This window comes from Camelus dromedarius, chromosome 3 (assembly GCF_036321535.1).
Source record: "Camelus dromedarius isolate mCamDro1 chromosome 3, mCamDro1.pat, whole genome shotgun sequence".
NCBI classification, from domain to species: Eukaryota; Metazoa; Chordata; class Mammalia; order Artiodactyla; family Camelidae; genus Camelus; species Camelus dromedarius.
Genome location: NC_087438.1, coordinates 61,086,167 through 61,099,324, shown reverse-complemented (window position 1 = coordinate 61,099,324; position 13,158 = coordinate 61,086,167). Strand labels below are relative to the sequence as shown.

Sequence of the window (13,158 nt, the reverse complement as noted above, 5' to 3'; positions counted from 1 at the left end):
TAAAGCGTATGTGACAAATGATCATAGTCCATAGCATGTTCCAAACAAAATATCACTATTCCAAAACAATAGTGAAAGTTACTCAAGTAAAAGGAAATACTGCTATTATTTAAACTTGTAGAAAGCTAATATAATCACCCCATTTGAAAGAGATAAATATTGCTCAATATTAAAATTAAAAAATCTTTGGTGTGTATTATAAAACAAACATAATGAATCTATCTCTACCTGAAATCACGCACGGTATTACAATTTCATGGAAATATTTTGGGGTAATGACTTTCAAATGAATACAGGAAGAATGTTATTAAAAAGAACAAAGATTAGGAAATATACCGTCGCAGTAACCCTGCAGTGGGGAAAAGAACAGTCTCTTATGATCTAATAGGATTTTTCCATTCTTAACTTGGTTAATCTGAAACACAAAGCAAATAAATCATTCCTGGTTTCTGAAAGTCCATGGTGATACTCAAAGGAAATTAATTCCCTTTGCCAAACATGATTGAGAAAAACATATTACTAAAGTCAACTCAGTAAAAAATCTAGATTTATTACTAAAAGGAGATGTCATTTTTTTTCCATAAAACAAGACATTTTTTCCATCCCTTTCCAAACATTTTCTAACACAAAAGTGGCTTTCCAGTGTTGGGAAATGTGTGTTGTATGCGTAGATTGGCAAAGGTATGATGCTGGCACAAGGGAGAGCATGGTAAACTCAGTATGGTGAAGAGATTGGCCTTTGAAACCTGAAAGCAGAGTGCTGGCTTCTGAAAAAACAGGTGTATCATCACTTTAATATGTTGGGGGGAAAAGAGCTAGGCAAAAGTGTGATTCTTACCAAACACAGCCACTACAATGGCATCAAAATGTTACCATTTAAAAAATAATTATTTAGAACCCAACTGCACAAGCATAAGGCAAGAAGTGTCCTCTCGGCATTAAACATCAAAGACAGGCACTTACATGGATGTACATATACTGAAACATGGAATTAAACTTGCAGAGCAAATATATGAGCAGGAAACGAGGCATTAGTATTCCTCAGTTACAAGCGGTATGCACCGCAGCACGGAGGCAACATCTGCAAGTGGGTGGAGGACAGAACCGCCATGGACACTCTTCCTCCCAACTGAATAAACTATGTGGAAACAGCCTGGTCTTTGGTCAGTCGGAAGAGTTTGATGAAAGAGCAAAGATTTCAAAACCTGGAAGAAAGTTCACCAAACAGGTACCGACTGTAAGTTTCCTGAGGTGGGCGGTGACAGAAGTGCTGAGAAGCCACTGAGTAACGGAGTCTAGCTCAAAGCTGATTTCTCGTGGAAAGGAGTAATAACCTGGGTAACTGGTGTGCTGAAGAAAAGGAATTAAGATTAAATGGCTCAAACCAGGGGTTTTCCCGGACTCCTTGTTTTTCCTTACACACAATGTATAATCCAGCAGCAAATCCTGTTGGCTTTACCTTCAAAATATAGCGCAAACCTGAAACCTCTTCTCCCCACTACGGATCCCTTAGCTCAAGCCATCACTACGCTTCTCCTGGACTCTTATAAAGGCCTCTTAACTGTTCTCTTTGTTTTCACTATTCCCTACCATCCACTATTCACCACAATCTCTCCTCCACTCAGCAGCCAAAACTTTATAAAGAATTTGTAATCACTTTGCATCACATGTTTATCGTAATTGACTAGAACTTACAGTATCTGGATCCTACTTCTTTTAAATTCAACTCCTTCCATTCTCTGCCCTGCTTTCTCCAGCCTAGCCATACTGGACTTCCTGCTGGTACTCAATTCAAAACAGTTAACAGCTATTTCATGCAACCTGACCATGTATAGACACTGTTTAACCATGAGCCTTCTCTTAGCTAGGAGAATCTGCTACTGAATTGAGTTACAGAAATTTACATTTGGGAGTAACAACAGTGGTGATTTACCTGATTCCAGAACAAACAAAGCAGTACAACATACGCATTTTCAAATTTATCTTTAAGATAAGAACCATAAGCAGAAAGATACACAGAAATGGCCTATGGCTATGGGTGAATACGTTCCTTTGAAGTGTGAGATACATTCACCAACACTGCACGTGTGGGAACAAACAGGAGAAAAATGGTAAGAAAAGAGAAATAGGAAGAGAGAAGGGGGGAAAAAACTTGAAAGCAAATTTCCCAAAACTTCACAGTGACTCACTCTGGGAGGTGATAATATGAAAGATAGTTATTTTATTCTTTGTAATTTGTTGGTATGTTTTATTCTCTAAAAAACAAAGTGCTATTGGGAGGAAATCTATGCTTTATCTCTTTGGCTCCAATTTTTCTTTTCTTAAGACAAAGATTACAAACTCCAATGTCTACAAGGCCCAATAACTGATATAAGTGAGTGAAGCCTGCAGGATGGGAATTGTGTCAAACTAGTGAGCATATCATCATGTCAAGAGCCATGTTCCAAATGAACTTACTTACAAAACAGAAACAGACTCACAGACATAGAAAACAAACTTATGGTTACCAGTGGGGAAAGAGAATGGGAAGGGATAACTGGGAGTTCAAGATTTGCAGATACTAATAACTATGTAAAAAACAGTTAAATAACAAATTTCTACTGTATAGCACAGGAAACTATACTCAATATCTTTTAGTAATCTATAATGAAAAAGAATATGAAAAGGAACATATGTATGTATATGGATGACTGAAACATTATGCTGTACACCAGAAACTGACACAACACTGTAAACTGACTATATTCAATAAAAAAATAAATAAATAAATATGTATTTTAATTAAAAGAATTTTTAAATCTTAAAAATAAAAAGAGGCATGTTCCTAGATGCCTGGACATAACTGCTGCAGAGAAATGCAGGTAGTGGTGCTGCCAGATTTAAAATTTTTTCAACATAGGAAATCTGGATTTTTGTTGAAATTTCCTGATTTTTGGATCTGGGCAAATTATTTAAATTAGAAAAACAAGAAACAAAAAACATACAACTCTGTGAGGGACCCAAAAAACTTAAGGGATTTTTGACAGTGATTTTTGCCTATAAAATACAAGGTACATATTTCTTTATTTGTTTTGTATACAAACCCATATTCACATTAAGTCTGAGAAGCACAGCTCTAGATTAAAGAAAAGTATGCAGACTAAGAAAACTATTAAATCCCTAGCTAAATGGAGACTTCCCTATCTAACAGTAGACACTTCTAAAGTGTTACTTTCTGCTAGTAAAATTTATTCCGTTCTATTTATAATTAAGTCTCTACTACACGTTAACAGGGTGAACAGACTAGCGGAGTGACACCTAAAACAAGAGCTAGGTGGTAAAACTTTACTAAAATAGTAAATGAAAGAAGTACATGTGTCTTTCTTATATTGTGCATTGAACATGAAATTTAAGGTTAAAAAAAGAAGTGCAAGGTTTAGGTAAGTCAAAGAAAGGAAACCAGAGGGATCAGTTAGGACAAATCCATAGTAAGAACTCCCTCTCCCAAAGAACCAGGGCAAGGGACATGACCCCTGGCGGACGGAAGACAAGTTGGTGAGGTCCGTTAGGTGGTGAGGGAATGTCAGCTAGCCAAAAATTCTCTCAGACTGAGATGCAGGAAGCTCCTGCTTTGATTCTAAACTGTTCAAGTGAGGTGGAGTAGATGGGGGAACAGTGGGGGAAGAATGAGGCATGACAGTCTGGAAGAGGCAGTGGATTGGCATATCAGGTCTGGAGAAATCTGAAAGCCTGTTCAGAGAAAGAAGGAAAACCACAAGTATCTGGAATGTAAAGATCAATGGTAGGGTACAAAGAAAGAGGGTGAAATGAGGCAGAGAGAAGAAAGTCCAAATTCATATAACAGATGCCAGTGAGGAAACACAGTGGCCTGAAGTCAGACCCCGGGAAACAAGCAAGAATGCAGGCTCTTGGTACAGGAAGAGGCAGACTCACAACAGATTTTCAGATTTAGCCAAGTTTTTTCAACTTTACTGCTTTTGGCCAGGTAAGGAATGTTTATCTACTAAGAGACAGATGGGGTAAGGAACTTAACCCCAGAGAGGTATGGGGGTGATCTGCTCCCCAAGTAGACTGGAGGCCAGAACTGTCCTGCAGGTCTGGACTGACCTGGGACAGAGCAGTGCATCTTCCTCCACTGCAGGTGAACAAGGCCAGCCAGTCTACCATCTGCTGTATTTCTGCTAAAACCCAGCAGCCAGGAAGTTCAACTGTTTTGTTGACTTTCCAAGCAGGGTATGATAAAGAAAGAGTTAAAAAAAAAAAAAAAGTTTTACAGAAGCTAAGTAATTCTTTTCAGTGTCATGTGTGATCTTCGGTCTTCATGACTGATAAGAAAGACAGGCAGCAGCGGAGTCCATTCTCATCTTTAACCATAACTTGTTTCCAAGAATCAGTGACACCATCCCCAGTCCCTTTGGCTGAGTTACTTTCAACTAGTTACCAGCATTTAAATTTATTCAAGCATGCTTGAAAAATCAGACACGTTGAAAACGCTAACCTACATTTTTATTCAGAAGGAAAGTACTTCAGTATAACAAGTCCTAATGGTGACATCTGCTACAAAAGTGATAATACACCAAAGACTCAAGACTGACTAAGCAAACTAAACCTTGGGACTTGTCTGCTTATCAAGCTTTAAAAACTAATTTCTATGACCAGTTTGAAATGCAGGAGCTAAATTAAATTATATCAACCATTGAAAGCAATGAAATGACTACTGAATTGCTGGGTCCCCTACTTCTTGGCTCAAGCAAACTGATTAAAGTCATCAGAGACTTCTGTGCTCTGGTTCTGAAGAGAAAGCACTATCCATTATTTTGTCCTTGTCTGCAAAGGAACTTCAGCACCTGGGCCCCTCACAGTCTACACCCTGTTGGTCCACTCGCCACTAGATGGCGCCATAACAAGAGTGCATCTAGCCCTGGTGGTCCCCTCCTTTGACATTTAATTATGCTTTATGCTGGTGCAGTTATCAAGGAGTTCATGACAAGATTATTTTTAGTAGCTTTTTTCCCTTGAGAAATCATAGTGCTTATTTTTTCACTCACATGGGATATTTATTTTGTCAGTTTCACTTTTAATACATGAGTATTGAAACCATAAGAATGCAACGCAGCAGTCAGGGACCAAACACACTGCACGAGTATCAACTGCTGGATATACTAGCTACAACAATACAACTGTTTTCTACTCAGTTCTTAAGAATAAACCCCAGTGCTTACACAATGAGTAACAAAAAAATTCACTGTAGTATCAGATTTACATGTTTTTAAATTTGATCACTTCAGGCTAAACTTACAAGTTTAGGTGACAAAGAGATAAATTTCTTTCCTTAGACTTTGAAATAGCTCAGAAAGAAAGAGCAGATCTACTGCATTTAAACTAATTCATGACAGTTTTATAAAAAACATATGGTCCAACAAGTTTCATTTTCAACTGCACTAAAGTCCACTTAGCTTGACCATTTGATAGTCAACAGTCTCAGAGGCTGGGGTTCCAGGAGTTACCTGCACCCCAGTGGGTACTCCTGAGACTAGACAGATCAGGGCACGTCTCAGTCTAACGAATGGCACAAATTTATAGATAAAACAAATTTCAGTTCAATTATTTGCACAAAATTAATAGATACATGTACTGTTTAATTAAAGCAAAGTGTGAAAACTATCCTTTTTAATATGCTCCTCTTGACTGCAGGCTTTCAGCTGTCTGGGATGATCTTGGGCGTAAGTTCCATGTTACAGTACATCACCCAAGCTGGAGCTGTCAGCAAAATAAAAGTTATTTCATCTGTCAGTAGCTAACTTTCTCATCAATTAATCTTCTAACCTCAAATTTGCTGAAAAAAGACACAGATAGTCTATGCATTTACTAAACTGAGAAAAAAAATGTTAAATTTTAAAGACATGCTCTACCAAGGCCCTGGCCACCCCCAATCACATTTTCTAAGACGTTCCATCTTGCTCACTAAGCAATGCTTACACTGTCCGTTCTGTTGCTCCAGCATGCCAACCTTGTTCTAGTTTCTGGGCATTTCTTTACATTTGCTGTTTTTTTTTCTGTCAAGAATGTTCTTGTCCCAATCTTCACATTTCCTCTCAGTTCACCTGTCACTTCTACAGTGATGCCTTCTTTGACCCCATGTCCCTCCACCAACTGGTTTTCACCGTAACACTTACCACTAGGTAAAGTGTGATTAGTTACCCCTTTATGTCTGGCTCAGATGTTAAGATATTTATACCCAAAAAGGAGAGACCTTGTCCTTTTCTGTTCAGCACTGTAAATGTGGTCATCTGGCCTTTATCAGAAACTCAAAAATACTGATTAATGTAACGAATGATTAAAATTGATCTCATAAAAGCATTTTGACTTAAGGATCAAATTTAGAAAATAAGACATAGTTTCCTAATACTGACATTTCTCATTTCACCAAAATTGACCTTGAAGAAAATCAAGGCAAAGAATGAATTAGGTTCCATATTCATTCTTGGAAACAGACACTTCATGCCCCATGCTCTACCATGTGCCCTGCTTGGTGACTCTGTGCTGGAGTCTGGAAACCCAACATGCCTTGCAGAGTCTGCGACTGCAGCGTTCTTAACAAAGTCCTAAAACATTGGTGACATAAAGAATTATCCTGGGAATAGAAGAGTCAAAAAGTATTAGCTACTCAGTTTTGTCAGTTTGCCAACAAACACAGTCTCCCTCCCCCTACACCCCACAACAAGTGAGACTTCAACTTGCTAAGCCAAGGCAAGCTCCTTCACCTGCTCATTTTAGATGCTGCTCTGTTTTGGGGTGCACTTAAAATTACATGAAATTGTGCAAGTATCCCTGATGTTTTATAAAGTGATCGGTAAGAGCGGATGATGAGGACACGGAACAGGTGTAGGAAAAGAATAATGAAATTGAATACAAATCTGGGAGTTTGAAGGAGGTCTGAGAATGATAAAAACCTTTGCCAAAACCTAGGCCTTAGAACTTGCAGCTTCTTCCCTGGGAACAGCATGAGCTACAGGGCGGGGCAAAATGATGCTGCTGCCAGATTTTTTGATGCTGTGCTCAATTTAGTTTCATTGTTTGCGTTTGGGGGCTTATTTTGAGTCATATACTCTATTACTATTAATATGTGGGAACATCTATTAATATTTTGAGTCTTTATTAGAGTTTAACTATAAGCTATAATTTAACTTTAGATGATCTTTTAAAAGTATGCTGAATTTCTAAGTGGGATTTAATTTTACACTCAAATCCTCCTCTTTAATTCTCCCCATACCAGTCTTCAAAGTAACACTAAGAAGGAATTTTAAATGTATCTACACCTAAGATACAGAAAATATGCTGAAGAGTGTGAACAATACAAAAACAATCTTCAAAATGAACTACTTTTTGCTACAATGGGTCTGGGGAAAATAAATATTGAATTAGCAAATCTTTCTAATTCAACATTTATTATTAATCCTTCTGAGTAAAACTAAAAGTAATACAAATAATAATCATATAAATTACAAATCATACAGATTATAAATCATACAATAATAGAAATAATAGAATCCAATTCTTTTATAACAGACTGCAAGTTTAACTAACACAAAGAGATATTTCACACCAGATTTAACAAGAAGTTTTTGAAATGCAGAGGACATTTAAAGGAAATGCAACGGTGTCATGTTCAATGGCTGGTAGTAAAATATGAGCTTTTAAAAATTAGTATTCAGTAAGTTGTAAGACTGTTACATAATCAGCCCACAAATATTAGGCAAATGGATCCTGTAAAGTGGATTTTATGGGCTGATTACACAAGAGTCTTGAAACGTGATGAACAGATAAGCAATGAGAATAGGTGGGTTTACATGATTTGCTTCCTTACATCAGCAATAACGTTTAACCTACTTTAATGATGTTATTTACAACAGAATTCATTCTGAAATTAAGAATACTACCTCTATATGAACTCCAAGTAAAATACTGATATAGTTAATTTTGGTAACTTACATGCAACAAAATATTTAAAATACAATGTTCTATAGGATATTTTATTATTTAATCACACAATAATCATCCTCTATTGTCAAGAAGCTGAAGATTTTACTTTTTCTGATCCTATTAGTCTCCAGACCTATTTTCCATATTTCTTAATAAAGTGAATGTTATGATTTTAATTTTACTATTTATACTTTTATAATTAAGATTTTACTATAAGTAATTGGTTTTCTTCCAGTAACGTGTATGTACTAATTTTCTTTATCAATGATACTTAGAATATTGCTATCAGTTAATTATCCAGTTATCTATAAGAAGGTGATTTCATACAAAGACTACTTGAAGATAGTATCTTTCAGTTTGTGTTACATGACAGCGTATGAGCACCCCTGTACCACATCTATTGCTAACTACTCTTGAAATGCTAAGAAAATCAATGTCCCCATCACCACCACCAAAAAAGTGAGGAAAGTACAAAGGTACGTTTAATCATAAAGAGGTCTGAATATCAAACATGTCATGACCTGGCTTCATAATAAAACCTAAATTGATTTCTCTTTGAAAAATTATAAAATATTAAAAATGACACATAAGGTAAACTATAACCAGCTACTCATCGCCAAGATATAACAGATTAAAATCTCCCAAATTTTCTTCAAATTTTTGTTGTTTAGGGAAATAAAATGTTCAGATATATTCAAATCCTGTTCTCTCATTCCACTCCTACTCCTTCTAGAGGTAAAAAGTGAGTTACCTTATATTTTAATTTCATATGCTTGTATCCAGTATTACATATATTGTTTTTGAGCAAAGAATATTAATTGGCAATTCCCAGAAAGGCCAATTAGAAAAGATTTTCAACTTCACTCTTCACCAAGAAATGCAAATTAAAATAACAGAGAGTTACTCTGCCACCCATCAGGCTGAAAGTATCGGTTAAGATGAGGATAAACAGGAACTCAACATATCATAGGTAGAAGTGTAAATTGGTACAATGTCTTTAGAGAAAAATTCAACAATTTTTAAGCAAAGATATTCCTATGTTATGGGCCAGAAATTACCCCTCTAGGCACTTACTCATGAGAAAGTATCACACCTAGATCTCAGAAAGCACGCAAAAGGATCATGTTAATAAATGTTACAGCTAACACTTGCATAATGCCTCTTAACGCTCCAGGCACTGCTCTAAGACCCTCCTTTGTTTTTACTCTATTATCCTCATAACACGCCTTCCTCACAGGAAATAACACACCACATTTCACAGATGAGTACACTGAGGCACTGAGGTTTATAACTTGCTAACGTCGCACAACTAGTAGTGGTGGAACCACAAACACAAGCAGCCCAGTCTGCAGTCTGTTAACCTCTGTGCATGGGTCACTGAAGAACTGGATGGAAGCGTGAAAGGGTGGAAGTCCTCCAAGGGTCCATGAGGAAGGAACAAACAAGGAGCAGGCATGCACAGAGAGCCATAGAGACCAGCCAGTAAAATGCAACAGCCAGACTGCACACAGCAGCTCGCATACATTCCAGCCACCCAACATGGGGAGAAACGGCAAGGTGCAAAATGATTTGTACTGCACAATACCTAAACTCACCTTTATGACTTATTTCTAATAGCTATGGTAGCTAAAGCACTCTTAAGCTCTACATATTAATAAAAATACAGAATCAAGAGCAAAAAAAATAAAAGGGTTCCTTTCCTTTTCCTTCCCTGGGGGTTAAGGACTGATAACACCTCGAGTAGTGTGTCAGTTCTGGGAACTGCGCGACTGATTAACTAGATCAGGTTTTGGAGTGAGCAGCTGGAGTGATGAAAAGGATTCTGTAGCTGTTTGGAGCACGCATGCTAAGTTTTTCAAATGATGAAATAAATCTGCTTATGTGCAAGAAAGGAAAATATTCTCTATCCCCTCTCCACAGGCTTGCCATCAAATGTGTGGGTACATAATTACCATAAGGCTTATATTCTTGACTTAAGACAATAATAATAATCTTCATACAAAATCCAAAACATTAAATAGTATAACAGTCTTCACTAAACTTACACACATTAGATACGGTTTTCACGAATACACAGAAAGGTTTTAAATTGCAAATTGCACACATAAAAATATTCATAGAAAACCATTTAATAGCAAAAAAATTTTTTTTTGCTTACTTTCCATGACAAAAAAAGATTAAAAAAGAGAAAAAAGAAAATTCAGTAGTCTTTATAGTCTTATAAGATAGGCCTGTCAAAGAATTTGCCTCTTACTGAAATAGACTATTAACAAAAAAGTACTTTCTTCAAATATATATACTGAAGGGAGGTTCTAGCCCTGAAAACAATGATCTGTCCAAGGTCACAGCACTGAGCTCTTCTTCCTCACTCCCCAAATGAGCCTTCTCTGTGTAATGAACAAGGAAGGCCACTCAAGAGACCACAATGTTGATGTCAGTCCATCTAGACCATCAACCTCCACAGAGCAGGATTACTCTTCATGGAACAGCAGTTAATATGAAAAAAAAAAATATGTGGAGAAACGACCAATCTAATAAAGACAAATCTTTGAAAGATCAAGAAGCTAAAGTGAGTGCTGACATACACGGCTAAAATGTGAGCTTTCATGGAAAATTAATGGAGAAATAAATGGAGATACATTACATGTTAATTACTCGTAATTTTAGCTGTTGAAAAATGCTTTAGGTTTGGGAGTGGCAACACCTTTTGAAAGACTTGTTGGCATCCCAGTGCAGACCTTGCTATGATTTCTTTCCAACACGGGGCACACCTTGTTCAAAAGACAAATGACTCATATGAAGCCACAATCCAAGATGTGATATTCAGCACTTAACTCACTAATGATACCCGAGATGCAGCCAAAGCTTCTACTATGAGAAAAAAGAGCAGACCGGGGATTAAAAACTATGGCTTCTCTAACCTGAACCAGTTGTGCAAGAATAGTAAAAATACAGCTTAAAGAGTGTCAGATAAGGTAATGAGGAGAAAGGCCATGGTTGGGGGGAGAGGGTCGGAGGAGGCTGTGAAAATGTGCCAACATCAATAAATGTTACTCAATATTTGTACTACTTAACAAAAATAAGCTAAGCATAGAAGGTGAAAATGGCTAGATAAGAAAAGAGAAAACAAAGACTAGTAATGTAACAGTTGACTAAGCAAATCTGTATGTACTACAATGATCAGAAACACCAAGTGATTGACACATGATATCCAATATCAAATACTTTATTTTTTAAACTGTGAAAGAAGGCCATTGGAGCCATTTCTTCCTCTAAAGTCCATAAGCACATTTATTCAAGTTTTATTATATTATTCTAATTGTTGTCAAGACTTTTTTTTTTTTTGTAAACACTGTCAACAGCCACAGGAAGTTGCCATGACTTACAGGCATACTTTGGAGTTATTGTAAGTTTGGTTCCAGATCACAGTGATAAAGTAAATACTGCAATAAAATGAGTCACATGAATTTTTTGGTTTCCCAGTGCATATCAAAGTTACGTTTACACTATACTGCAGTCTATTAAGTGCGCTACAGCATTACATCTACAGAAACAGTATATGTATCTTAATTAAAAACACTTTATTGCTAAAAAATACTAATCATATTCTAAACCTTCAGAGAGTCATAATCTTTCTGCAATACTAACATCAAAGATCACTGATTACAGATCATCATAATAAATATAATAATAATGAAAACATTTTAAATATTGCAAGAATCACCAAAATGTGACAGAGACATGAAGTGAGCAAATGCTTTTTGAAAAATAATGCCAATAGACTTGCTCAATGCGGGGTTGCCATAACCTTCAATTTGTACAAAATGCAGTGCCTGTAAAGAGCAGTAAGTTGAAGTACAACAAAACAAGGTATGCCTATGCAGATACTGCCTTTTTTTTTTTTTAAACAAATTGAAGGTCTGTGGCAAACCTGCATTGTCAGATGATGGTTAGCATTTTTTTTAACAATAAAATATTTTTGATTAAGCTATATGCCTTTTTTTAGCCATAATGCTATTATTGTACACTTCCCAGACTACACTGTAGTGTAAACATAACTTTTGTATGTACTGGGAAACCAAAATATTTGTGTGACTCGCTTTATTGTGATATTCACTTTTATTGTGGTGGTCTGGAACCAAACCTACCATATCTCTGAGATATGTCTGTACATGGAGATGAGTTTGCTTTTAAAATTCATTATTCCTTCTACAGGGAAAAAAAAAAGATTTTTAATGCTATGCAGTTTCACTAATCAAAACAAAGGTGATACAACAGATCTCATGCACAATGAACTTGGATAATGTAATGACTCCTCATGTGTATATGATTTTAATAGAACCCCAGGGAGAAGACACTATTCAAATTGGTAAAATTTGGGGCACAAAAATCAAGAAGTAAAGAATACTATTTAGTTATTTTGGTTTTTGTAACTTCCCTTGAGTCAGAGTAGGTAGGCAGATGGCCATTTTCTGCCTCTATTTAAGGTCAATCCTGTGTTTGTTCTTTTTCCATATAAATGAAAAAAAAACTAGTTACTGCGTCTGGAATGCTGGATCAGGAAAAAAATTGTAGTATAAGACTCTTACTGTGAATTATACAAACAAAGGAAGTAAGTGTTGGCTAGTTAATGTCGTTAAATATTTATACATAAACTACATAAAAGAATGACAGATGAAGGATGAGATAAAGCAGAGTTAAATGATTACAAGTTCATGTTAAGTTTTAGTCTGTAAGTTTCCACTGTCAACATGAAAACAGTAATTTTTTAAAATCTCACCCAAATTCTATTCCCCAGTTAACATTTCTTGGCCCTACATTAAAGACAACAAAAAAACCTAAACTGCAATGAATTCACTTAATAAATATGCACTGAGGGTTTATTACAAGCCAGGCATTGTTCTAGGTACTGAGTGTAGAGCAGGGATGAAAACAGTCACAGCTCTTGCCCTCATGGAGTTTATAATATAATGAAGGAAACAGAAATGAATAAATCAGTAATTGCAATATAGAGGCACAGAGGAAAGGAAAAATGAACCGAGAGAATACTGTGTGCTGAGGATGAGGGAGGATTAAACAGAGCTAAGTAGAGCGAGGAGGAAGGTGACACCTCCACAAAAAGGTGACATGCAACCTGATCTCTGCAGTGAGTGATGGAATCTGCAACACGAGGAG

The 13,158-nt window shown here is 36.4% G+C and overlaps 1 protein-coding gene across 2 annotated transcripts in view; it reads right to left on the bottom strand.

Annotated features, from left to right (window-relative positions):
- ADGRV1 (adhesion G protein-coupled receptor V1) overlaps positions 1-13,158 on the bottom strand; it is a 471,359-nt gene that overhangs the window by 203,198 nt on the left and 255,003 nt on the right. The gene's annotated exons all lie outside the window — the stretch shown is intronic.